The sequence below is a fragment of the Copadichromis virginalis genome, linkage group LG14 (genome assembly GCF_057382275.1).
Source record: "Copadichromis virginalis isolate Kocher_CV1m ecotype Utaka linkage group LG14, C_Virginalis_male_GT1.1, whole genome shotgun sequence".
Classification (NCBI taxonomy): Eukaryota; Metazoa; Chordata; class Actinopteri; order Cichliformes; family Cichlidae; genus Copadichromis; species Copadichromis virginalis.
In genome coordinates, this window is record NC_140631.1 from 14717436 (window position 1) to 14744682 (window position 27247).

At 41.4% G+C, this 27247-nt stretch overlaps 1 protein-coding gene across 2 annotated transcripts in view; it reads left to right on the forward strand.

The window, feature by feature from the left end:
- Window positions 1–27247, forward strand: part of pde2a (phosphodiesterase 2A) — a 176835-nt gene that overhangs the window by 105336 nt on the left and 44252 nt on the right. The window lies entirely within an intron of this gene.

The window sequence follows — 27247 nt, forward strand, 5'->3', positions numbered from 1 at the left end:
TTATGTAATAGCCAAATGAAATATTCCTGTGCGAGGTCATTTTATCAATTTTATAATTTAAAAATAGTGCCACTATGACATAGTTTGTCCACTAGAGAGTCCTGACAAATGCACTCTGTCATCTAAGTATCCTCCTCTGCACAGCTTGCTTTTTGGGGCCATTCTGTGGATGATATTTAATGGACTGTCTGCTTGTGTGCTGTTTTGCAGTGTCATATTATAATTTTTCTTAATTTATTTTTTTCTGTTAATGCCGACAGGAAGAACATTGAGTGCACCGTGTGATAGTGCTGAGCCAAAATCCTCCCGCAAGTAAAATGTCAGAAGTGAAATTAGTTATGATGGGAAAAAAGGCACCTGCTAGAGTTGGTCATCTCTCAGTAACCGTGGAAACAACCAACGAATGTAAAATTGCCGTTACCTTGGAAGTTGAGTGAGTGATATTAAAAACAACTAGTGGAATGATGGATGTCCTTATGACGGGGTGAGGTTTTTTGGATTTTTTTCTTTTTTTGCACAATAAGGTATAAGGTGTCCCTGTGTGTTTTTGTGCGTGTCATTCAAACAAAGAGAAATCAAGGCGTAAGTGAGGAATTAATCAGCGCTCTCCTCCTTTCAGTGGAGCGTTCTGATGAATACAGTTATTATGTAAATGATTGTTCCTGCGTATGTGCTGCAGATCCTGATTTTGCCTTCTGTGTCGCGGCCTCCTTCACACAAAGATCTAAATGCTAGTGGGGGTTATGTGGGTGTAAAAGATTAGTAGCGGTTCCTCTGAGTGGAGCGAACTACACTGACCTATGAGTCACAGTAGCCCTCCGATTAGAGCGACGAGTGCTGTACGCAGCTCTGTTTTCACTCGCAGGTTTAAGCCAGTTTTGGGGGGAGATTTTCTACATTAAACTCAACCCACTCTTTAGCGTTTGGTTGAAACATTTTGATCTTGTTGTTGCACTAATCCCTTTTAAATGCAGAAATCTTTTAAATCCCGCCTTAAAATTCACCCAAAAATATCTTTGGAGTTTGGAGGAATCTTCCTAAGCAGCCTGCAGAGGACATTTAAAAAGACCCCTGACTGATTTTAGTATAAAAGACAGCTTCCTAATTCTCGAGTGCCTTGTCTTAAATTGAGTCTGACTCATCCGATCATACGGTTTTTCTTAAAGAGAAGGGGAAAAAAACCAACACAAAAACCAAAGCACAAAACATGCGCTTCAAAAAACCAGAAGCTTTTTCTGCTTTTTTTCCCCCTAACTATGCCATAAAAACAAAGGAAGACCAAAAAGCTTGGGTTGAAAAAGAAAGTTTTTGCGTGTATTCTGTTCAGTATTGTTGCAGCGTTGTGCAGAGGCAAAAAGCCTTTTATATTGCTTTATAATTGTAAGTATTTTGCCAGATATGTGTACTGGCAGTGGGAGAATTTCTGCAGATATTCCTGCCACCACAGACACAGACGGATCTTAAAATGGTGCGCTTGTTTCTAATGAATCTATGAGTCACACAGAATTCTTTTTTTTTTGCATATTAGTTTTTCTTTTTGCAATGAATGCTCTTGTATTATTTCCGCTGATGAGAATACCAGATGCCATATTTCACTGCTATTTTCTTATTCCTCAACTCTTTCTCAGGTCAGCTCAGGTAAGATTCCAGGAAAGCTCCAAAACGACCACCGTAATTCACATGGGGGAGCTTAAAGATGAGGTCTGAGTGGTCTAAAGTGGTGGTGGTGGTGGTGGGGGGGGGGTTCTGTAAAAGTATATTTATTTTGTATTTCATGACTCTGAAATCATGCAAATGTCTGCAAAACCTGTTTGCTTTTTTTAAACTTCCTTGAATTTTTCACCTGATATCTTTATTGAAAAAAGACAAACACGCACAAAGTTAAATTACACTTGACTGGCATAGCAAATGTCAACAGAATTATGTCATACAGTGCCAGGAAACATAAGATAAATGTTAATTATGTATTTGGCATTTCACTAATGTGGAGTCGAGGAAGATGCAAGACTGCATCAAATGTGCCTAAACACATATCGGGGCTTACAGGCAAACACACTTCTCAAAACAAACATGCATTCAGAGAAGCGGGCACGGGAGCTCAGAGGCTGTAAAATGACAGGAAAGTGACAGCTTGATCAGAAAATTGTATTTCTCCTCCTTTGACTGATCTAACAGGAAACACACTGTATCCTGGCAACAGGCCTCTTGCTGTGGCACTGAGAGATGGACAGGATGCAAGGGCCTGTGTGTGTTTCTGTGTGTGTGTGGGTGTGCGCGCGCGTGTGTGTGTGTTGGATGAATGGTGAGTATATTTGTGTCTTCTGTCACTTTAACCCTGCTGTAACCCGTCAGACCCAGCAGTTGGTCGTACTTGAACAAGTCGTGCTGCCAAACGTTCAAATGCAGAACACAAAGTTTTTCAATGTCTCTGTAAAAGAACACACAGGATATCCCACATAGGCCTTTTTTGTGTTACTGACATTTCTGTACGGGAATTTTATTATACATATTATATCCTACCTTGTAGGAATAAGCTTTAAATCACAACATGACTGTAGTCATGAAGTAAAGCGTTTAGAGGACTTTTATTTTTAAAAATGGACTAAATTTTCTATTCCCTTCCTGTGTCTGATATCCAGTCCCCCTCACCTGCTCAGTACTATTTATTTTATTTCAAAAATATGCTCAGCCTATATTTTTTAACGTCACTCATAGAGATCTTCTTCTGGGACACCTCTGCAGCACATGTGGAGGAATTACAAGCATGTAGACTAACTGGAACACCTGAACATACCAAAATATGTTCAGGTGTTCTCCAGGGTCGACCGGGTCTTCATTACAGACACAGACTTCAAACATCCACAAGAAACTAACATAGGTTATAGCAGATCACCATACCACGGTTGGTCTTGTTCAAATACAGGAAATGGTTTAAGGTGAGATAAGGTGATACAATGTATAGTATAGTGTCATGTAAGTATTTATCCCCTACAGGATTTCTTCGTTTTTTGCAAGTTTGTCACATGTAACTGTTCATATTTTAATATTACACAAAAATAACCTGAATAACTACAAAATGCAGTCTTAAAATGACGGTTTCATTTATTAAGGGAAAAGGTCATCCAAACCTAACTGCGCCTGTGTGGAAAAAGTAATTGCCTCCTCTTGTTAAATCCTGGATTAACTGTGATTAGCCAGATTCTTTGGACAGCTGAATTCAATTTCAGTAGCCACACCGAAGCCTGATTAATGCCAGACCTGTTAAATCAAGAAATCACTTAAGTAGAATCTGTCTGACAAAGTGAAGTTATCTTTACGGTCTCAAAAGCAACACATCACTCAAGACAAGATGAGAAACAGTCATTGACGTCCATCAGTCTGGAAAGGGTTTATAAATAAAACATTTTAAAGGCTTTGGGACTCCACTGAACCAGGGTGAGATCGATTATCAACAAATGAACATCCTGATAATCTCTAAAACTTCTGAGAAAACCATTGTGTGGATTAACAAGAGAAAAGTAGAACTTTTTGGAAGGTTTGCATCCCTTTACATCTGACAGCACTAATAATCAAACATGGCGGTGGTAGTGTGATGGTCTCAGGCTGCTGTCCAGGCTGACGTGAATGACTTTCTATTGTTGATGGAACCATTAAGTCTCTTCTCTGCCAGAAAACCCTGAAAGAGAATGTCCGACCATTAGTTCATGTCATGAAGCTCGGGCTCACTCGGGTTACGCAGCAGGACGATGATCCAAAAGGCAGCAGCAAGTCCAGCTCTGAATGGCTTGGCCAAGTCCGGACAATGTGGCTGAACACTGAACATTGCAGTTCTTCCTGCCAAGGGTAGCCCAACCAGTTATTAGATTTAGGAAGCCCTGTAGGTTTGGATAACTTTCGCAGTTGTTAAAAAACTGCAGTTTGCATCTTTGTCTAATATTAAAATTCATTCAATGATCTGAAACATTTAAGTGTGACAAATGTGCCAAAAACTAAAAAAACTGAAAAGGGTCTTTTCAAACTTTTTTTTTTATATTTATTTATAGTTTATGAACTCATCCACTCTGTTTTTCTGGATGCGAAAATGGCTAAAACAGCAGGATAATTAAGAGAGATTAGCATCCCGGTATGTAGGCCCAGCAGGGGGTTAACTCTGACATGGCGCGCTGCCTGTTTTTACATTTTTATGCACTGTAGGTCTTCATTGCCCAAAAACATTTGTATTCTTTGTTTACAAATAGCATAGATCATTTTTTAAGTTGAGCTTTGTTAAGTCTGACTACAGTGAAGCGGGATCAACCTGACGTCTACCCAGCAGCTTGAATTCAGCCAGAAAGAGCTCACTGTTATGACTGTGTAGTTTGATTTAGCCCTCAACTTTATTCAGTGTAACTGGTCCAACTAACCCACATCTGTGTGAAGAACGTTATCCTGTGGTGGATATGAGCACATGAAATTTGAATGACATGGAGCCTTTAAGGGTTTATTATTACAAGGAGGAGTGGAGACAGCGTAGCAAACTGCAACATAAGGGAAAGAAAAATCTGATCCTCGTGGTAGATGTTAGTGAAATTTGGCAGCATCAGACACAATGACAGAGGAGATCCATGTTACTGCCAGGTGCAATTGGTAGTTTGTATACTTGTTGGCGTAGGCGCTTGTGAGCATGTGTGTAGGTGTGTTAAAATGATAATAATAAATGCGAGAGAGAGAAAACCTGAGTTTGCATGCACATGTTGGAGCCAAGGATGTAGCAGTGTTTCTCCATATGTGTATGTATCAGTGAGAGATATTGGTCTGTCTAGGTGTGAGAAGGGGAGTATACCTGTGCATGTGTTTGTGTGTGTGTATATATGTGTGTGCATGCGCGCGCATGTGTGTGTCTGTTAGTGTCTTAATCCTCCCCGTCAAAATGATTTTACAGCCCTCGCTCATCTCCTCCAGTCTTTCCAAACAGAGGAAGAGAAGATTAGTCACACCTCCTCCACTCTTGCTCTCAGTCTCTTCCTTTATCCTCTGTTCCACAAGTGTGTATCTGCGTACGTGTGTGTGTGCACGCACGTACGCAATGTGTCTTTGTCTGTGTGTGGGCTCAGCGGTTTTACGTAAAGCTCCATAGAAAAGGCAAGAGTCAAGCAGAGAGTCCTTGGCAGCAGAATGTAATTGCTGCTCAATGGACCATTTTCTGCAGAGCTGACCCTGCCATATTGAGTTTTCTGTAGACGAGTATGCACACACGCACACACAAACACACACACACAGGCCTTAAACGATGAAACTGCAGTAGGACATTCAAAACTATGCGAGAGGAGTGACACGCAAACGTATTGAAAAGAACAGCTCAAAGACACAGGTGTGTAGACAAATGCACACTAGGTGTTGTGTATGGTTCACGTGGAAATGTAAAAACGCACAAACACATGTGTATCTTTATACGCCCACAAACACACCCTCTTTCACACATGCAAAGCTGACAGGACACTGTGGGGTTTTTTTAAGAATTATAAGCCCACGTTTGTCTTGATGATGATAATTACCACCTAATTACACTCACACACGAGCATAATTAACTACACAGCTGTTTTTACACACCGAGTATGTGTTTATGCATCGCGTCCGGGCATCCACGTGTACTTTAAGGGGTCAGGGAGAAACAAAAGGAAGTGGGTGGCGTTAGCTCCGTTGTGGAAGTGTGTGTGATGACATGATGACCTCTCCATCAGGGCCTCGTGGTCACCTTTGACCTTTGACCAAAGCAAGGCTTTTCGGGTGGAATCCCATGATTTACACAATGTCGTGTTTTTGTAGTATTTTGTAATCATGAATCAATTGTTGCGCTGACTTTATAACAATAACAATTAATATTTCAATGACACGTTTTGGAACTAATATTCGTCAGTGGCTGGTTTTGACATTTTGAGCTTGTGTCGAACCGAGATGACGCTGAAACACAGTGTAGGAGAACTGCTGAGTTGTGCATATTCCACTATATTCTTTTCTAATAATAGTCTTTTGTCTTTCTCTCTCTCTTCTATATGTGTCCCTCCGCGCCTTGCTGATGCTTTTGGGCGGTTCCTTTTAAAGGTAAGAAAAAATGCAGACACCCACTGTATGATACAGATAGATAGATAGATAGATAGATAGATAGATAGATAGATAGATAGATAGATAGATAGATAGATAGATGCTCCACATGAGCAGAAAGATTGAGCGAGCAACGGGGGAGGATGGATCGATACAAAAGCTGATGAACAGGAAGATAGATCGAGGGGCTGAAGGAGAATAGATAGATCAACAGATGGGCAGATTAATTGATAATCACTTGGACAGAAATAAACAGAACAGAGAGATAGAAAGACAAAAAGGGTTAAACAGAAGGACAATTATATCTGCAAGTCTAATAACAGACATTTTGGCTGTGACGGCTTTCCGTGTTGCCATGGCAGCACTGTCACATACCAGCTGGACTGGAAGAGAGATGCCCAAACGCACACGCACATCCATGCGAACACACAGAAGAAAATCCATTTTCTTCTGTCATTCAAAGGGCTTATTTTACTTAATAACATAAATTATAGAACCCTGTAGAGGAAAATTATGTAAATGAAGTCATTAGTGCCTGTGTTGACTTTTATACCTGACCGTGACAGCGGGCGTAAAATGACTGACCATAAACTCCAGTTCTGCAATGTGACGCAAAGAGGTTGAGCGCTACTAGAATGGTAATGCCGTAGAGGCACCTGTGGGGGAAGCTCAACAACATTTTCAGTTTTCTAATATGTGGACATTTCAAGTAGCCCTCCTTACCCTTGCACCTTAATCTGCCTGTTACCACTGTTTCTTCAAACTATGTGGAAAACGCTGTTTTGATTAGTAAATGAAAAACGGACTGGCTCTTATATATTGCTTTTCTGCTCACTTTTTTTCTCTTTATTCAAACTCTGGGTTCAGGATCTTACCAAAGGATAGTACGGTGGCCCTGAGAGGCCAAACGGACTGCAACTTAAGAAAACACCAGCAATAAGAAAAACGCTGCAAAAGCACACAAAACAAAACGGAAATAGAAAAAAAGAAAACAGAAATAGGAAAAAGCAGATTTCCAAAAGCACAAAGGAAGTGTTTCTGGGGAGACAATATCACGACTGACCAGTTGCAGGAACCCAAAACATGGTAGGTGTGTTTTATCATGATTCATATAATGCTGATGACGGATTTTTAGGCTAATAGTCAGGCTAACACACTTACCTCTCATCTTTTCTTTCCTCACAAAACCGATAGATCCTCCACTTCTTTTAAGCGTCTCCCAGCGAAATTCTTAGCATATTTTGGTTCCTGCAACTGGTCCGTCGGGTTATTGTCTCCGCAGAAACACTTCCCTTGTGCTTTCGGAAATCTGCTTTTTCCTATTTCTGTTTTCTTTTTTTCTATTTCTGTTGTGTTTTGCGGCATTTTTCTTATTGCTGGTGTTTTCTCAAGTTGCAGTCTGTTTGGACTCTCAGGGCCACCATAGGATAGCACACAAACTGGAACGGACAGGGATCGAACCACCAACCTTCTGATTAGTAGATGGCCAGCTCTGCCTCCTGAACCATAAACAAAGTGTTTGCTTTAACACAACGCTACCAAGAAATGAAAGAGAGTTTTTGAGATTAGGGTGCGCTATGTTGAAAGCACTTAATGTAGTCTTAAGCTGCTTGCCTCATGCAGAGGTGTGGTAAACTCACTTCTTTCTTAATCCACATGCAATACTTTTTCTTACATTTGAGATCCTCTGCCACAGCTGACACTGACACTGATCCGAGTCACATCACAGGTGCCAGATTACGCACCGTTTCCCATTTATACCAGGTGTAAAGCAAAGGCTCAGTATTTAATGTCTCGTCACCAAGTCGCCTTTTTTCTTTCTTTCTTTTTACCGTTTAATGAAAACATCATGAAAATATGTAACCAATAGGAGTTGGGCTAAATTCGCCTTTTGTTCCACCCTCTTGTTCTTCCTGGATCAGTGTATGTGGAAAATCAATGAGTCAGTTTATGGGATTGCTGTTCACCATAGTCAGGCAGCAACCCCGTGTTGTCTTTTTTTGTCAATGGAGTCTGGTGGGCTTAATGAGAGAAACATAATGGCTCGTGTACAACATCAAAAAGGGCCGTGTGACAGCGAGTAAAGCGATGAAAATTAATATAGGCTACAAATAACCAAACTGACACTTTCATGTTCTCCTGCCAGCTGAAGAACTGAAAACAAAGTGAAATACTTCAGTTGATGGTGTCCCCACAGGAGCAGAAAACCCTGTTGTTGTCTAGCGTGCTTAATTTGGCTGATGTAATTATTAGCTTTGATCGTTTGCACACAGGCCGGAGCTTTTGGGGAGAATGTAAAGCTGAGGGACAAACACAAACTGGGGGAACTTCAAGGAGCGATACTGTGTGTGTTTCTCTTTGTTATTGTCACTTTATGTGCTTCAGTGCAGTTAACCTCAACTGTTTGCTTCTCTCGGAACTCACTTTTACTGGGTTTTATTTCAGCCAAATGCACAACATGTATTGATGGATGTATTTATTTATATTTCTGTCAGGCAAACTATGAAATATTGTTTTTAATGTGGCCAGCAAATTATTTATTTTATTTATATAGTTCCAAATCACAACAACAGTCGTCTCAAGGCACAATTTTTAGTGTAAAGGCCGTACAATAATAGAGAGAAACCCAAACATTCGGATGACCCCCTATGAGCAAGCACTTGGAGAGTCTGGGAAGGAAAAACGCCCCTTTAACAGGAAGAAACCTTCAACAGAACCAGGCTCAGACACAGGCACCAATCTTCTGCGAGCAGCTGTTGGTGAAGTTTTAAAGCACCAATAAAATAGCTGACATGTGTTAAAAACATACACACAACTTTACACAAGTAACTTTGTGTAAAGTTGTGTAGTCTATCCAATGAGCTGCGCTGCTCCTATTGGTCTACTTACTGTCACCTGTTCCTGAAAGGGGCGTGTTAAGCAACTGTTTCAGTTCAATTTAAAGCTACAGAAACTCCATTAGAGCGCCAACACAGGCCTATAGAGGTTTCTCTGTGCACATCGCTTGAGAGTTATCCACCAGCTCTCAGATGTTATGCAACCACCAGTTGCAAAGAAAGAAACATGTATTCCATGATTGGTTAGCTAGCGGTTGGTAGCTGTTGAAATCGATTTCAAAGACGTTGCTCAACAAAAAAACCCACCGTGAGGAGATTGCCACGGCCAGCTGTAGTTTGCATGGGAAATGTCTGCAAACATTCTACCCAAACAGTTGTAAAACTTGAAAAAGTGCGACAAAAAGTTTTGCCGTCAAAGTAAATGTTTTATCTCAGGGGTGCAGCCAACATGTTTCAAAAGGTCCGGCTTTTACTTTGATGGTCAAAGCTCACCATTTCTGGGCTACATCACAATTTTGATAGTAATTAGTGGGTGTGTGGAGACAAGCCAGCGTCTTCCCTGTAGTCTACAGGTGACCACAGAAATCTGCAAAACACAAGAAGCAAGGAGGATCTCCCCGAACACATTTTTCCCTCTCGACCAGTGTTTGCCGTATGGTCGCTGACCGATCCCTAGACCTGTGTGACTGAAGCCTTATTCACTTGTCTCACGTCAAACATGGCTGTCAAGTTAATGTCATGCTAACCTCAGTACAGGCATGGTACAAACAAAATGATCAGTGTGCTGTTTTGGGTTGATACATGAAATATGCACAGTGGGGACATGTGAGACGGGTGAACTTGCCCTACAAGTTACCGTCAGTCCCTCTGCCTCCCTCATCAATCTTTTTAACTGCACTGAAACATGCACATGCTCTTCCCACTCTCTCTGCCCTTCACCCACCCAGTCCTTCCTCTTGTATGTTTTTTTTCCTCTGCAGCTGTCTGCCATCTATCAATCACTTCACCCCCATCTATTTTCCTCTTGTCTGTTGTGTCATGTCTCCTAATCTGTCTACCTGCTTCTATTTGTCTCTTCGTCTCCCGCTTCTCCCTGTCCTTCTCCTTTGTCCTTTCAATCTTATCTTTTTTTTTCCTTTGGTACTGAGTATAAACTATTGACTTCCATCAGTTGTGATTCGAGTTAAAGCAAAGAATCAGGTTTCTTCAGGTTTCCACTGAAGTGTCTGCTCTCTCATCTTACTTTGGTAGTATAGGCCAGAGGTGTGGACTCGAGTCACATGACTTGGACTCGAGTCAGACTCGAGTCATTAATTTTATGACTTTAGACTTGACTTGAAAAAATGTTCTAAGACTTGTGACTTGACTTGGACTTTTACACCAATGACTTGGGACTTGAATTGGACTTGAACCGGTTTACTTGAAAAGACTTGATATTTTACCCAAAATATAAAATTTAACATGCATATTATATAGAGATTGAAAATGTGACGTCATTCACGGGTAGAACCGCAAAGGATTCTGGGAACTCGTGGCAAGCGGTAGTAGCGCACGCAGGCTTTCAATTGAAATCAGTCACACAGCGATAAAAAGAAACACAAAAATGTCAAGAAGCTGTTGTATTATTAACTGCAATAGCCGGTCGCATGACAGCCACGGGAAGCCGACGGGTAAAGAGATCGGTTGTTATCGGATTACGTCGTTGAAGAGAAATTGTTCAAGCCATGTTTCCGAAGTAACAAAGAGGCGACTGGATTGCAGCCATTCAAAGATCAAATATAACGTCCCAGAACACTCCAGCTCACAGGTTAGTCTGCTCCAAGCATTTACACGAAGGTCAGTATTTTTTAGTAGTTAATGCGTCATTTTCATAACATAATTAGTGATATAGGTTACAAGCAAGTCTGGCGCTGAACAGAAATTGTCGCGCTATGCTCCTTTGTTTATTGTGCATAAATAGTGAATTGTCCTGACACAATATTGTGTTTCGCTTCTGTTATTATGGTACATTAACAAAAACATATACTTTTATTCACAGGATAAAACAGGTTTTTTGTATCACTAATTGCCCAGTACGATTACAGCATACAGTATTATTGTCACTGCTACATTTCTGTGATGCTACCAGAAATTATTTCCACTACTAATTAATTACCCTTGAGCTCAAAGGTCCTATTAATAAACGGTTAACGAATGTGTATTTATGACGACGATTTGTGAGACTGGTAAACTTATGATACGTACGATGGTCTTTACTTTCTACACGGTGCATTTCAAGGTCCTGCACCCATCCGTCGGTAAACTGTACCCGGACTTGTTGCAGTGACCTGAAGTTACTAAACTTCACGAGTGTATGCACTCACTCCAAGAACCGTATGATTATAAATATGCATATAAATATGCTACAATGAGATAGCTGACTTCATCTAACTAGCAAATGTTGTCCAGGCTACGTTGGTGATTCAGTTTTTTTTAATGTGTATGATATTTTTGTCCTGCGATTTTAAAGCCGGTCCTACAACCGCATCCAAGAATAACATGCAGCTTATCTCAGAACTGTCGGTGAAAATTATTCTTGGAGCTAGGTTTAATTGAGCTGCATTTTAAAGAGGTGCAATTTCACAATTTGTGTATATTTTCTAAGTTCACTATTTTGTCATGTGTTGAGAAAAACACAGATTTTAAAATTACATGGTCTAATATTTACATTTAGCATATAACTGCAACATTATTTTTTCGTTTTTTTTTTTTAAAGACTCGAAAGGACTTGAAATTCAAAGTTTCAGACTTGTGACTTGACTCGGACTTTTACACCAGTGACTTGAGACTCGACTCTGACTTGCCTGACATTACTTGAGACTTGACTTGAGACTTGAGGATAAAGACTTGAGACTTACTTGAGACTTGCAAAACAATGACTTGGTCCCACCTCTGGTATAGGCGCATATCTTTGTGCTTGCTGCATGCCTGTGTTTTTGTGTTGCCTGCATTGCGGTGGATAGTTTCTTTGAGACAGATTGCCCTCCTTTTCTTTCTCCTTTTTGTTTATATTCATATTTTTTGAAGAATCACATTTTTTCCACAAAAGCTGCTGTGTGTGTCGGCAGAATAGCATACATTTGTTAAAAAAGCTTCTTTCAGCTGCTCTCGTATTCACAAAGGGTTACACTGCATATTTGATTTGGCAGATTTTTACACTGGATGCCCTTCTTGAGGCAACCCCAAAGGGATTTGTGCATCCTCGCAGGATCGAACTGAGGATCTTTTGCTTGTTAAGTGTAAACTACTACACTGTGGTTAAATACCTTCACATAATGCCCACCTTTGACACAAGCATGTAATCTGCTGTACAGCTGCTCTTTAAACAGTCATCTCAAAATGGTGCAGGTGATATATACAGTTCACTGGGGCTAACGCACACATGCACATACACATGCATGCTAAACTAGATTAACACAGGCAGATAACATGGCCAGGGTTCAAACGGCTGACCATGAGCATGCACGAGTATGTTTGTTGAAGATTATTAATGGCCATACTATAATCTTTGTGTTTGACTGCCTGCTCAGAGGTAATGCGCAAGTACAACCACAAACAAACACGCGCAGAAGATAAGAGGAGAAGATTCACGCTACAGCAGTGCAGCTCTTGCTTTGCAAAAGGTGGTTAAAATCCAGCACACACTGCTGCAGTTACGTGGTGACCAAATGAAGTGTTTGTTTTTCTTGTCGCAGTAATGTTGCCTTCTGTCGACAAGGTGAAAATGCAGTTTCAGGACGGCAGCCTGAGAGTCTGGATAGAATGGCGTTTTTCTACCATTAACCTATTTGAACATGTCTGCAAATGTGCACATGACGTGTTCCGATATCTGCAGCCCGCTGTTTATTTCTGACAAGTGCATGGGCCACGATGGCAAGGAGTTAGACGTGTATTTAGCAGTGTAACACGTGCATAGACACACACACACACACAGAAACATGCGCACGTATACACAGAGTGCTTATTTTGAAATTCAAAGCAGACTTCTGCGAGTCCCTGATAAGGCAGCCTTGCAAGATACAACAAATATTAATATTAGTTTTAACTATTTCACAAGGTTTGCATCACATGTTTGTGTCTCTGTGTGTGTGGGTGTGTGTTTGTGTGTGTGTTGTTCTGAAGTAGCTGCCATCCATCAGCCACTAAACTAAGCTAAATCAATCACTTCTAGTCCAATAAGCTAAGTGGACCTCACTAGGGATTTTGTGCCTGAATGTGTGTGTGTTTCTGTTTAAAACGCACACAACCATGTGTAGACTGCTTCATCTAATTCATTTTCATTAAATATATTACGTTTTTCTGCTAAGTCAGCACAACTCATTTGAATGTGAGATTTACACTGCGTCAGGAGTCTCTCGCTTCCTGGTCACACTGAACCCAAACGTGACAGGCTTAACGACACAGACACTTGTCTCCCTGACGATGACACAGTTTAACAAACACACAATTTGTCCACCTGGTGGACCTCATGGGACCTTCCTGCGCGAGTCCAAGGAGTGCAAAGTGTTCACATCAACAGTTTACTGCATCATTGTCACATAGTCTGAAATGTGTGTGTGCGTGTGTGTGCGTGTGCGTGTGTGTGTGTGTCATTTATGTTCTGCCACAGCAGGCTTCTTGTCCGGTCGTCTCTCTCCGTGTATCTGTGGCAGGAATCCTTTTTGTCAGAGTTATGGCCTCAGGCTTCAGCAACATGCTGTCAGGCTGTTTTTGGGCTTGTGTGTGTGTGTGTGTGCGTGTGTGTGTGTGTGTGTGTGTGTGTGTGTGTGTGTGTGTGTGTGTGTGTGTGTGTGTGTGTGTGCATCCTTATTGGTGTGTGTTTGTGACCTCTGGGGCAAGTATTGATTGAATGTCTGGCTCCCCACTGTCACGACACAGCTTTATTAGCAATAGGTCTCGTCTTCCCCACCTCTTCCTCTTGACATATCTTCATCACATTTTCTCCCTTTTTCCCGTCTTCATGTTCAGTGACCCCGCTCTCCTCCATTTTATCTCTTTCCATCTTGTTTAACCGCTCCTTCGTCTTCCTTTTCTCCATTTCACACACACACAAAAAAAAAGATACACGAGCAGTGAGCGATTGGCAACATTGTTGTCAGCGGTAATGTGAGTTGGCAACAGAGTCACAGTGTGAAACACATAATGAACAGTGAAGGACAGAGGTTTAATTACTGGAAGCAGCTCTACTTTTGAGCTCAAAAAGAAGCTGCTGTATGATGAATTTATCATCTTCACTCACTGGTTCGTGTCAGATTTTCACAAAAAATATCACAGATTACATGAATAATGAATACATCACTCTGACACAAAGGTTTGTGCAACATCCAGCCAGTTCCCCTCCCTGCTCATCAAATGACATTTTGTCAAAGGCGTTGGTGTGTCTCAGTTACACGTACGGTGTCCACGTGATGGACTGGGTCATGGCATCACTGAGATGGGGCTCCAAACTCATAATTTGTCAGTGTGCAGGCTCACTGTTGTGAAGTGGCATATGTTAAACCAAACCACTGTCTTCTACAAAGCCACACTATAAGGAGTTTTTAGTGCCTAAGCCTAATCAGGAAGTAGAAGGGAAAGTAAAAAGAGTGAAAATGACATTATGTGACCACCCAGAATAAGAAAACTATGTCAGCATATTAGCAGTTTTACCACAGTAAATAAATATGGACAAATTTAAGATCATCCAGAACTCAATCAAAACTTTTCCACGTGGGAGGAGATCTTAAATAAAGACATTCATTTGCAGACTTTTTTCAGCTTGGACTTCATCCATCAGGCCACGCGAGGATTCAGTGTTTCATTTAAAGCAATGTCAGCCCCTGACCATGGTGTCGTGTGTGAAATGAAAAAGTCTTTGAAATCAAATCTGTACTTCAGTGGGAGCCAATAAAAATAGGACAGCCATGTGGCGATGTGGGACCCGCAAGAGTGTTTGTCACAAGCCTGGCAGCGGGGTCCGACATCAGCTGCAGCCAGGTCATTGTTGACTGACTGTGGCAGGAAAGCAAGCCAATACCAGTGACCTGACTCGGTGAGATAAAAGCTTGAATAAAAATAAAAAAACTAGACAGGTTAGCTGTCCATAAATTCTCATCTGCAGACAGTTTGTTTTTGAAAGAAATCTACATAAACGCAAAGTGCTAACCACTCATCCAGCTGACTTGCTCAAAATAACCAGATTCACTTAGATGAGTGTGAGCTGTTTACAGCGGGAACAAATCTGGGTAAACACGGTACTTTTGTCATGGGGGCAAAAAAGCAACTAATGCACACATTTTTTCGTTAATACATCAGTCTTCTCAGATCCCACAGACATCGTTCAGTATCCACAGACCGGAGTGGGGACAAATTAGCTCACTTCAATTAATAGACCCATCTTGTAATTACTGTTTCTGGGCTTGTTCCATATTATGCTCATGCTATTGGGGTTATAATTGTTTTCCTGAAACCTACTCTTTGCCTACTGAGACCGCACGGTGTGTTTCATATAACTCAGGGAGAACATCGGTTCTGCCAATGCCAGGAGGGCTGCATAATGAGAGGCTGTGGTTCAGTGCATTTGTCTGTTTATTTAGATGTGTTCAGCATTTGGTCTGCCCATAGTCACATTACAGACTATTTTTATTGACATGTCATATGACAGATGTTATATATGGGAATTCTGTTCTGTTCTTATTAACATTGTACCTTATAATACTGCACTGCATGAAATCTGTCTGTCTGTACGTTCGTTTCTTTGTCCTAATACTCTATCAGGGTTTGAGGAACTCCATTTGGCAGACAGCTACATCTTAGACCCCTGAAGGTTCTTATCTATATCAGATATTATGATGGCATCATGTTGCCTACCAGCCACCTGGCAAACAAGTTAAACTAAGCCATAAAAACCTATAAAATACCATATAATTTTATTCATTACAGTAGCATTTAATTTACACACGAATGATGCTATCATGTTCCCTGGAAACCACTTAGAAACGGACTCAAATGGCCTGCTTTTAGCCTTTAAGCACCTACAACACCTTATAAAAGCATCCTATCATTTTAATTTCACAGCAAAAACGTTTTATTTTTATCCACAGTTGAATTGCCTGGCAACCACCTAGTAAATTGCTAAAATGTCCTATTTTTAGTATATAAGCAACATAGTCTTTACCTTTCTCAATGTGATTAAGTATTGCACGTTGCCAACAGTGCAAACAGACCAAACAATCGCTTAGCATGAGGATCTACTAGTGAAGAAAATATAACATTGTGAGGTCTGAATTTATGTTGCTGCCCATTTGCAAATGGACATAAATACAAATACTTTTGCAATGAAAAACATGAAAAGCTGAAAGGTGTGCTTTGGATTGATACCAGAATTTGCTGTATCTCAGAGCACTATCAACAGCACAAGCACGAGTAGCCCACATGCTGGTTGTACAACATGTTTTTGACTCTGCCCCCATCTGACCACAGGCGCTACCGGACTTCCAAATGGCCGCCAACACTCTTTCCCCATTAGTCATCACTGCAGACGAGAGTACCATATCCCAAACTCTTAAGGCCTAGCACTATTCTACCACTAAAGATATAAAGAAGTCTTTCAAAGTACACAGCACAATCAAATCACAGCAGGCTGACCTGTGTTTGACTTTTGTGTTACCTGTGTGGACTTTTCTTGGTGCAGATTAAATTTTTTCTCCTGTCTGCATCAGTTTCCTTTGAATCCTCTAGCGCACCCCAGCTGATTTTCACACTGATTGTGCTGCACATCACTGTGACTGGTCTCAGTTTACCCATCAACCAATTTACATGTCAGAAAATTGTGAAGCCAAACCATCAAACCAAACGGTATTGCAAAGCAGCTTTAATTTATGCTCGCTCGCCTGCTAACGTTAAAGGCAATATGCAGTTTCACCTTGAAAAAGTAAAGTGGTGAAGTTTAATTACATGTAGGGAAACTCTTGGCTTTATCGACTGGTAAGAACAAAGATAGCTGACGTGTTTGCCTTCAGGGCCAAAACCCTGGTTTATTTCTTACCTGCTGTGACCCTTCTAGCATGTTCACACCCGTTTCCCCAGTGAAACCAATTAACTCTCAGTTCCTCTCCTCATGCAACCTTGTTTCTTTTTCAGGACATACACAGAAAGTAAAGAAGCACTGAAAATATTTATGGCTCCTATATGTGACACCCCACCTCATCCTTACAAATAATACCCTTCAACTCAATGCATCTTCAAAAAAACAGAAGTAAATTAAACTAATACTACATGTTCCTGAATACATACTTCAGAAAAAAAGGAAAAGAAAAAACTTGAGGCTCCACTCACACAGTACTCACACAGCGACATAGTTCAAGGTAGCCCTTTTTCTTTTTTGTTTTTAAAGAGGACACAGGAGAGGAAAATAGGTCATGGGAAAGGAGAGAAGCATGTAAAAGGACATGAAATGACCCAGTAGAAGATAAAATGGAGAGGGAAGCATGAGAGGGGGGAGGGGGGTGAGGGAGGAAAAAAGAAAAGGAGAGGTGAGTGGAATGTCAAGGAGACTCAGAGGTAACATAAGGAGATCGAGGCATTGTGTTGCCCAACACACACACACACACACACACACACACATTGATAAACAGGGAAGCTCCCAGAGCGTCCAGAGTCCATCCTGGAATTTTCAACAGGAAATTTATTCTACCCTAAACAATGGCATAAGGGACACACACCCTGACATACACACAGTCACAATGGCTCTGAATCTGCTTAGGAGTACAGTACAACAGAGATAGTACAACAAAACATTCAGATTAGTCAAATCACATTAGACACATTAGACAGCCTCTGCTTAATTATGTGTTGAGGTGTGTGTGTGTGTGTGTGTGTGTGTGTGTGTGTGTGTGTGTGTGTGTGTGTGTGAGCGTTCCCTTTCCTTTTCAGTCATTAAAATTGCATTTATGAGATTGCACCTGTGCGTATTTTCATTTGTGTGTGTTTGGATGAACTAATCATAGTGCATTTATAATTCAGTTTAATACATTGTCATTTTTAATTTGCTGTATTCATGTGCAATAGCTGCCCCAGGTGTACACTTTGAAGTCGGGTCTCACACACAGGCACACAAGCTCACAACGTGACGCGCTAAACAGAAGGCTGGAGTCGGGGTGAAAGGTCCCCACGGTTAAAATAACAAGTCTGTGAACTTGTGAACACAGGGAATATGCTCTGTGTGCGTGTGTGCGTGTGTGTGTGTGTGTGTGTGCATGTGTGTGTGTTGGTATTCCTGACTTCCTGTCTCTTGTCCAAAGAAGAAACACTTGAAAGTGTCAACACTGAAAGATGACAGAGGGTATTTACGGATGCGTCACAAACCTCCCCACAGATTCTCCCAGACACTTTGCTGTGAGCAAATAACCAAACTGAAAACAACAGACCTGCTTGAAAAGGGTGCACTGTTAATTGTTATGAAGTTATATTCAGTTTAGTGTACTTTATGTAGTGTAATTGTCAGGGGAGACGCACATGCACAGCAATCTAATATGGGGAAAAAGCGCATTGTACCTGATTTAGCTACCAGCTAATTTCCATCTCCAGTCCCTGGATAAGTAAACACTATATCAATAAATATAAATACATGCAGTGCACTAGATACAGTGAAAATGTAATAAGCTGTATTTGTCTCCACAGTTGCCTCTGTGACAGAGAGAAGAAATTTCACCTGGCAAGTTAATGTGAAGGTGCTATTTTCAGCCTCCTTTAAGTACACTGGCTGCTGCTTGAATATATTAAGTAACAATGTAATCATTTCTTTGCAAAGACATAGACTTTATTAATCTCACACCAGAGAAATTTGCATGTTACAGCAGCAAGAATAAATGAATTAGAGATATTAGAGAAAAATAAATAAGAAAAAAATAGTGTAATTTTTTTTTAAAGGCAAAAAACCTTACAAGAGTAATTTCTAGTATTTATAAATGGTTGACATATACAGTAATTACACTCACAGAGAAAAGTCTAATTTAAAAATCATCAACAAAACCCAGAATGTGTAAATGTTTGATTATTTAATCAAACTCTTTTATTTACAGATTGCTTATGTAGCGATCCAGCTGAAGGTCGGTTCTGAGGAGATTTACCTGTTGCCAAAAACAAATCCCACGGTTGTCATCTAGAGGGTTTGAAGCCCTGCATGCCCGAGCGAGTGATGTGACATAAGACGGATTCGGTCTTAGACTTTTCCGACCCTTCAACTATTTTCAAACACAACTGATTTCGTGTTGCTGCGGCTCTAGCTTTAGCAACAGGAGACAAACATAAAAGCGGAAACAAAAGTGCAACTAGTTTCTACACGAACAAAACTCAAAATTTGTAGCATCATGAAAAGAAAAGTGATGCAAATTTGTTTTGGAACTTTGGCAACATTGGTTACATTTTACAAGTTCTTGTTCCTGAAAAAAGGATAAGCGGAAGCGGATGGATGGATGTTTAGGTCAGCTACGATCTGATATTTAACTATAGATATGACTTAGGAAAACACATTTATGCATACGTAACTATTTAGATGGCAATCTTCCAATCAACAGCAATAAGTTTCAGTGTAAAGTGAGTCATTTAACAAATATAAATTATTACAGTTTTCTTAATGAATAACCAACAGTACTCCCTGCTAGCACCAAGGAGTACTGTTGGTTAGTACTTTTTTGTCTTGACTCTTCAGGGCACAGATTCAAAAAGGTGCTGAAAACAGAGAATAGAGATTTGGGTCCATATTGACATGATGATGTCACACGGTTGCTGCAGATTTGCTGGTCGCACATCCATGATGTGAATTTCCTCCTCTACTGGATTAAGATCATGTGACTGTGGAGGCCTCTGAGTATGGTGCATTATCCTGCTCAAAGCAGCAACCAGAAGATGTGCACACTATGGTCATAAAGGAATGGGCATGTTCAGCAACAATGCTGGATTAGGCAGTGGTGTTTGATATTTTCTCTTTTTTGAACCATTGTCTGTAAACTCTACAGATGGTTCTGTGGAGAAAATCCCAGTGGATCAGTAATTTCTAAAATATTCAGGCAATGTTCAGTTTGAACTTCAGCAGGCCTCAGTGCATTCACATTCTCTCGTGTGCTTGGCTGATTAGAGCTGCTGAAGAGGCATACCTAATAAAGTGATGCGTGCATTTGTCAGTCCCCTGATAAGTAGAATCTGACATTTCAGTCAACAAGACCGAGCATAAATAGTTTGACTTCCAAATGTTACAAAAGTTTGATGGAAAAAAGAGCATATTACTGTAGAGTTATTTTTTTCTGATGTGAATAAATTATGGTTACGGTTTGGGGGGGGGTTAGCATAAAAGCACCATAGTTAGGACCATGATGTGGTGTGTGTTTTTATGGAACAGCTGTTAACATTAAATGGTGAATTAAGTACTTACTTGGTTTAAAATGCAAATGAATCTGCACTGGAAAAATAATAACTGCTCATAAGCTCAAGAGGTCTAGCTAACCAAACTCAAATGTATAACCACAAACTGTTTATGGTAGAGATGGCAGGAAGCCATCATGTAACCACCTGTAAAGGCCAACATTTGTGCTGTAAGGCTAATGAAGAGGTCTGGGTTCTGGGTTGATGTGTGTGTCTTCCTCCCGTCTTTCTCCCAGGATGGTTGGATGGATGGATGTTAAGAGCACTGGAGGTAGAAACGGAGCAAATGGTAGAAGTTCAAGCAAGGTAACGATCCAGGGGAGGAGAAAAGTGAATAGAGAGCCAAGACAATGGCGAGAGCATGTGGGTGTCTGTTCCTGAACAGAAGAGTCAGATTAAAATAGAACAACAGCCATATGACGACAGTGTGACTGTCAAACACCTGCAGCAGGGAGACAGAGAGAAAGAGAGACTCATAATGGGATGTAAGGGACAAATGCAGAAACAGGTGAGGGGGGGTGGCTGTGAATAGTGAGAATATGCAAAACATTAGAGGGAACAGAGCGACAAAGAGTGAGTCCGTGAATAAGATGCAGATGAGTGAAAGGTTCAGAGCAACAAAAAAAAAGGGTGAGGATGAAGAATGGAGGCCATTATTGTGTCCTCCCTTTCAGATTGTGCGAGTGAGAAACAACTAGTGTTTCTTTTTTAGCCTGCGCGGTCCCATCAGTGTCCCTTTTTTACTCCCCTGAGCATTGAATAAATCCTCACTGCGGCGCTCCCGGGGCGAGAGAAAGTAGATGAGCCTGGGTGTCATTGTCTGTAACAAAGGTGCTATCATACAACACATCTGCTGCATTCGAGTAAGGTCGTTTCTTTGAGCGACCGTGATATTTAGACAGCCGTGATTGGCAGTTGTTGACATTTTTGAGCAGTCCCGTCCCTCGGTTAATACTGATGGCAATCATTTAAATTAGACAAGGTGCTCTGCATTTTACTGCACCAGCACTGTGTCAGGAACACGCTCAAAGCAAATGTTATGGTGTTCTAACAAAGCAGACTGGTAATTAAAATTAACTCAGACATGTCAGGGGTTTTATAAGTGCATAAAAAAAACTGTGCGTCTAAAACTCGATGACTTACACTGAACAAAAATATAAACGCAACACTTTTGTTTTTGCTCCCATTCCCCATGGGATGGACGTAGAGACCTAAAATTCATTCCAGATACACAATATAACCATCCCTCCCAAACAGTGGTCACAAATCAGTCCAAATGTGTGGTAGTGGGCACATCTGCCATATTGAGATAATCCATCCCACCTCACAGGTGTGCCACATCAGGATGCTGATCTGACATCATGAGTAGTGCACAGGTGTACCTCAGACTGCCCACAACAAAAGGCCACCCTGGAATGTGCAGTTTTGTCTCACAGCAAAATGCCACAGATGCCACAACCAATGAGGGAGCGTGCAATTGGCATGCTGACAGCAGGAATGTCAACCAGATCTGTCGCCCGTGCATTGAATGTTCATTTCTCAACCATAAGCCGTCTCCACAGGCGTTTCAGAGAATATGGCAGCACATCCAACCGGCCTCACAACCGCAGACCTCGTGTAACCACACCAGCCCAGGACCTCCACATCCAGCAGGTTCACCTCCAAGATCGTCTGAGACCAGCCACCCAGACAGCTGCTGGAACAATTGGTTTGCACAACCAAACAATTTCTGCACAAACTGTCAGAAACCGTCTGAGGGACGCTCAACTGCATGCCCGTCGTCCTCATCGGAGTCTTGACCTGACTCCAGCTCATCGCCGTAACAGACTTGTGTGGGCAAATGCTCACATTCGATGGCGTCTGGCACGTTGGAGAGGTGTGCGCTTCACGGATGAATCGTGGTTCACATTGTTCAGGGCAGATGGCAGCTGAGAATGTCCCAGTTCTTGCATGGCCAGCATACTCACCGGACATGTCACCCATTGAGCATGTTCGGGATGTGCTTGACCGGCGTATACGACAGCGTGTACCAGTTCCCACGAATATCCAACAACCTCGCACAGCCATTGAAGTGGAGTGGACCAACATTCCACAGGCCACAATTGACAATCTGATAGACTCCATGCGACGATGTGTTGCACTGCATGAGGCAAATGGTGGTCACACCAGATACTGACCGGTTCTGGGTCCCCAGACCCCCAATAGCGCAAAAAACTGCACATTCCAGGGTGGCCTTTTGTTGTGGGCAGTCTGAGGTACACCTGTGCACTACTCATGATGTCAGATCAGCATCCTGATGTGGCACACCTGTGAGGTGGGATGGATTATCTCAATATGGCAGATGTGCCCACTACCACACGTTTGGACTGATTTGTGACCACTGTTTGGGAGGGATGGTTATATTGTGTATCTGGAATGAATTTTAGGTCTCTATGTCCATCCCATGGGGAATGGGAGCAGTAACAAAGGTGTTGCGTTTATATTTTTGTTGAGTGTATTTTGAAACAGGCGCGCGGCTAAAAAAAACCCCATTCAGATTTCATGAAGTGACATCACCGGCTCGGTTAGTGTTGTCACTGTCGTCACAGGTTGTAGGAATGACAGGAACATTAGTGCCGCTTTAATAACCACTGACAACAACTACCTCCAGAGACGATGACAGCGAAAGAGTCATGCAGCATGAAAGGAAGCCGATGCTTGCTCACTCACAGCCTGAAACAAAAGGAGACATGAGACAGGCTGCATTTACTCACACAAACACTCGAGCAGGAATCAACCGCTCCACCTAAAACAAGCTCATTGTGCACCGCTGTTTGTCATCCGCAGTTTTCATCACAGATTTAGCTGCAGGACTTTGACGGGAGATCGAATGAGCTAAGGTTTTTCAAAAGTGGGCGTAAGTAATAAATGCAGTGCAATTGAGACCAGCGGCAAGTAGGAAAAACTAACTTCCTAATTAGTGGTTTATTGCTCAGTTTTGGATTCACGATCATCTCAAATCTTTGAGAATACTTCATAACCTACCCAAGCTTTATGCTAATTTTGTTTGGGGGTTTTTTGCATGTCACGAGCAGATGTTTTTTGTGAAAACAAACCCAAATGCTAGGAATAGTTAATAATCCCACACCAGACAACATGTAACACCAGATAAAATAAAATACAAATATAAAAAAAAAAGCACACAATAAATAAATGGTCTGTAAAGCGCTTTACTAGTCCCTAAGGACCCCAAAGCGCTTTACACATCCAGTCATCCACCCACAGGTGATGGCAGCTACATTGTAGCCACAGCCACCCTGGGGCACACTGACAGAGATGAGGCTGCCGGAAACTGGTGCCACCGGGCCCTCTGCCCACCACCAGTAGGCAACGGGTGAAGTGTCTTGCCCAAGGACACAACGACCGAGACTGTCCGAGCCGGGGCTCGAACCGGCAACCTTCCAATTACAAGGCGAACTCCCAACTCTTGAGCCACAATCGCCTCTAAGAACAGAGGCTTCATAATATTATCAATAACAATAGAAAGATCACAAAACCCACAGACCATGACGCTGATAAACTGAGATCTTTTATGAAACTTTTCAAGGGATTCAATGTCTATTTGATAACTCAGGATGAATTTATTGCTAAATAATCAGGTTTCATAAAGACTAGACCCATAAATAAGCTTATGAATCCACTATTTCTTATTTCTAACTTCTTTCTCTTACTCCTTCAATTAAAATACAAATCTGATTAGACCTGATGAGAACAGCTGTCTGCTGTTGTCTCCAGAGGAGATAAAGGAGGCAACTGAGAGGAGGATTGGCAGACATTTATTACTGCCAGGAAATCTTTGTCAAGTTTTATAGTGTGTGGGTCTTAGAAAAATGAGCCTTGCTGGATATTTGTTATGCATGAGTTTGTATTAAATTTGTAGGCCTGTCCGTGATCTAGCCAAGCAGTAGCTGCTGGCGAAAAGCATTATTGCACTAATCCAAACATCTACGTTTAAAGAATGCTGTAAGTAGGATTATTAAAACAATGTAACAAGTGCACTAACTTTGCAAGGAGACTGTCTATAATGTTACAGGAAGTGACCATATGATATGACATGTTTGAGGTTTATGACTTAAAGGCAAATGTTTGCCCAGGGAGTTTGCATGTCCTCTTCGTTGGGTCATCATTTCCCCTCTCAGACTTAGCCTACGCTTTTAATTTAACGCCTATTTCATTCTATTAAAATCTGTTAGCCCCAGTTTGTGCTGTATTATTAAAGCATCACTTGCCTCCAGTCCTTTTTGCAATTCTTCAAATCTTGTCTCTCTCCAACTGAGCAATGTGTGAATTTCATCAGCGAGCAGTTTTCTGTCTTTATAGGATCGGGTTCCCGTGTTTAGTCAGTCCACTTCAGCCTTAATTTCTGTTCCTCGTTCTTTCTGTCTATCATCTGCTTCCTTTCGAGTCACGCTGTAGAAACATGAATTATGAATTATGGTTTGTTGGCTGCTCTTGCGATGTGATCTTAATAAGTTTCACTGGAAGCTGCTGAAAATCGCTGTCTCTCGTCTTCTGAGTCTCTCTTTCTCACACACACAGGTTGTTTGGTTAATTACGGGGCAGCATTGCGATGCATCTGTTTCTCCTGTACCTCAGCGATAGGTCGCCCTTGTTGTTACTGGAGTCAGCATCGCTCCGTTGTTTTTAAAACCTCCTCCTCTCGGTACTCTTACCTGAATGAATGCGGTGTGTGTGCTTGTTCCGAGGCCCGTCTTCATGGCTTGGCTGTATTCTACAGTGCATGTGTCTCCAGTATGTTAGTGATGCTACTGGAGACCCAGCTCTGTTGGAATAACAACCAGGACCTCACGCTGCTAGCCTCCCACCAGCTGTGGTGTGCATGTGTGTGTATACATGCCTCTGCCTGTCTTTCTCTCAATCTTTCCTTAAATCGTTAAATGTGTCCCTCATCCCTCCTCTCTCCGTGACAGACGACCGGTGAGGAAAAATCAATACACACTGGTAAATCACTTATATGTTAAAGAGCAGAAGAGCCCAGCTGTGCATCTCTTGCTGACTCGAACGGGATTCGTGGTTCTGAGTTTGTCTCAGTTTGCGGAGGTATTCGGCTCCACAGAGTGAAGGATTTTGGATATGCAAGTTCACTCAGATGTACTTGTGTCCCAAAAGCTAACAGCACATAATGCAACAGGAATGATACTATGCACAAGTCAAATGCTGATTGGTTCACAAGTGGGCCTGAACAGGAAAATGACTTCTTCATGAAGTGGAAACACAAAGTGGACGTTTTTCATTGTGTTTAACACTGACGTTCACTTCAACTTGTTGAATGTTACAACTGTAGTCCTCTCTGCAGCAGGCTGAAGGACTAGCAACAACACAAACAGCCATAGCCCACACACTGGTGACAGTAAACTGTTATAACATGTAGTTGACGGTCTGCAAAGCTGCTGCGTGTAGACCCAGCTCACAATCATGCTGGTGCCTTTAAACTGTACAGATACGCAAGCAGAAGGTGTTGGTTAAGCACGGTGATTCACTGTAATGCACAGAGGGGCTTGTAGGATCAAGTAAATTGTTGGTTTTGCATAAATCTCTGCAGACATAAAGGAGGATACCTTTAATCATGTGCAAGTGGAGTGCCATTACCCTCCATCCTCTCGCTGTTAGATCAAGGTCGACTCACTTGAAATGCAGATGGGCTTGACTCAAGGCGTCGGATGGCTCTGTGAACAATGCAGCAGATAAGAAATATGGGAGTTACCCTAAAGACTCCAATTAGCTCCCTAAACTAATCCTCTCGGTCAGGCCTTTATTGCAGCGCAGACGTTAGCTAATGTGACCAATTTAGAATATTAGTATTCAAGTAACTGGCTAATCTGCTCTGTTTCTCAGAGGAATGGTTGTTTCCTTCAGTGAATTCATGAGTGCAATGAAGCACAAAATAATATTTTTAAAATCTATATAAAGTCAGGTTTTGTTGTAGTGAATCTTCCAAAAAGTTGCAGAAGTGATGCTAGAATAAAAAAGGATATGAATGTTACCTATTACCTGTTTTTGCATCTTGAAACTCACAGTTTTTGTGCTTCTGATTCTCTCGACCTACTGACATGTGGGATAATATATCATACGGGATTGTCAGAGTACTAAAATCTCTGTCAATTAGTAAGCTATATAACCAGAAAACAAACAGAAACAAATTGATTGTGTTGATATATTTTACATCTTGACTTCAAAGGGGCGTTATTGCCTGTGGAAGGTGGAAGGCAGCCATTTTTCTTCTAGAAAGGGGCAAAGTGGCAGATTTCTGTTGCTGGGGCATTTGTCTGATTTACCTGCCAGCAGTTTGAACTCTTTAAAGCCTGAACCATGAAATAATTGCCGGAAAAAATCACATTTTTGGAAAATAAAGTGTTCATTTTTTAGATTAATTAAATATTAATTTACATATGTCACACTGATGGCTTAGAAGTCTCAAACAATCATTATTCAAGGTTAATGTAGCTAATTTAAACCAACACTAAATTGGTTTAAATTGGTTTTTCATTTCAGTGCTAATATTTCCTTTTTAGATGGATGTGTAAAGGAATTTAAAAAAACATAAAAGACCAAAATTTCCAGGGATAGCTTTTACACCAAAGGATGCTCCGTCAGGACCTTTTAGTATCCTTTTGTTAAATATGCAGTTTAATACGAATAGTTGACTGTCATAAGGCCCAGAACACACAAAAAATGTGAAATACAAACAAGAAATATGAAAAGGAAATCTAAACAAACTCTAAGGCACAGGGGACTGAGGGACGCACTGAATGGAAACATACACTCAAGACTCAAGACAAAGATTAAGGGCGTGACAGGACTATGTATACACACACAGGGGTGGTTGAGTA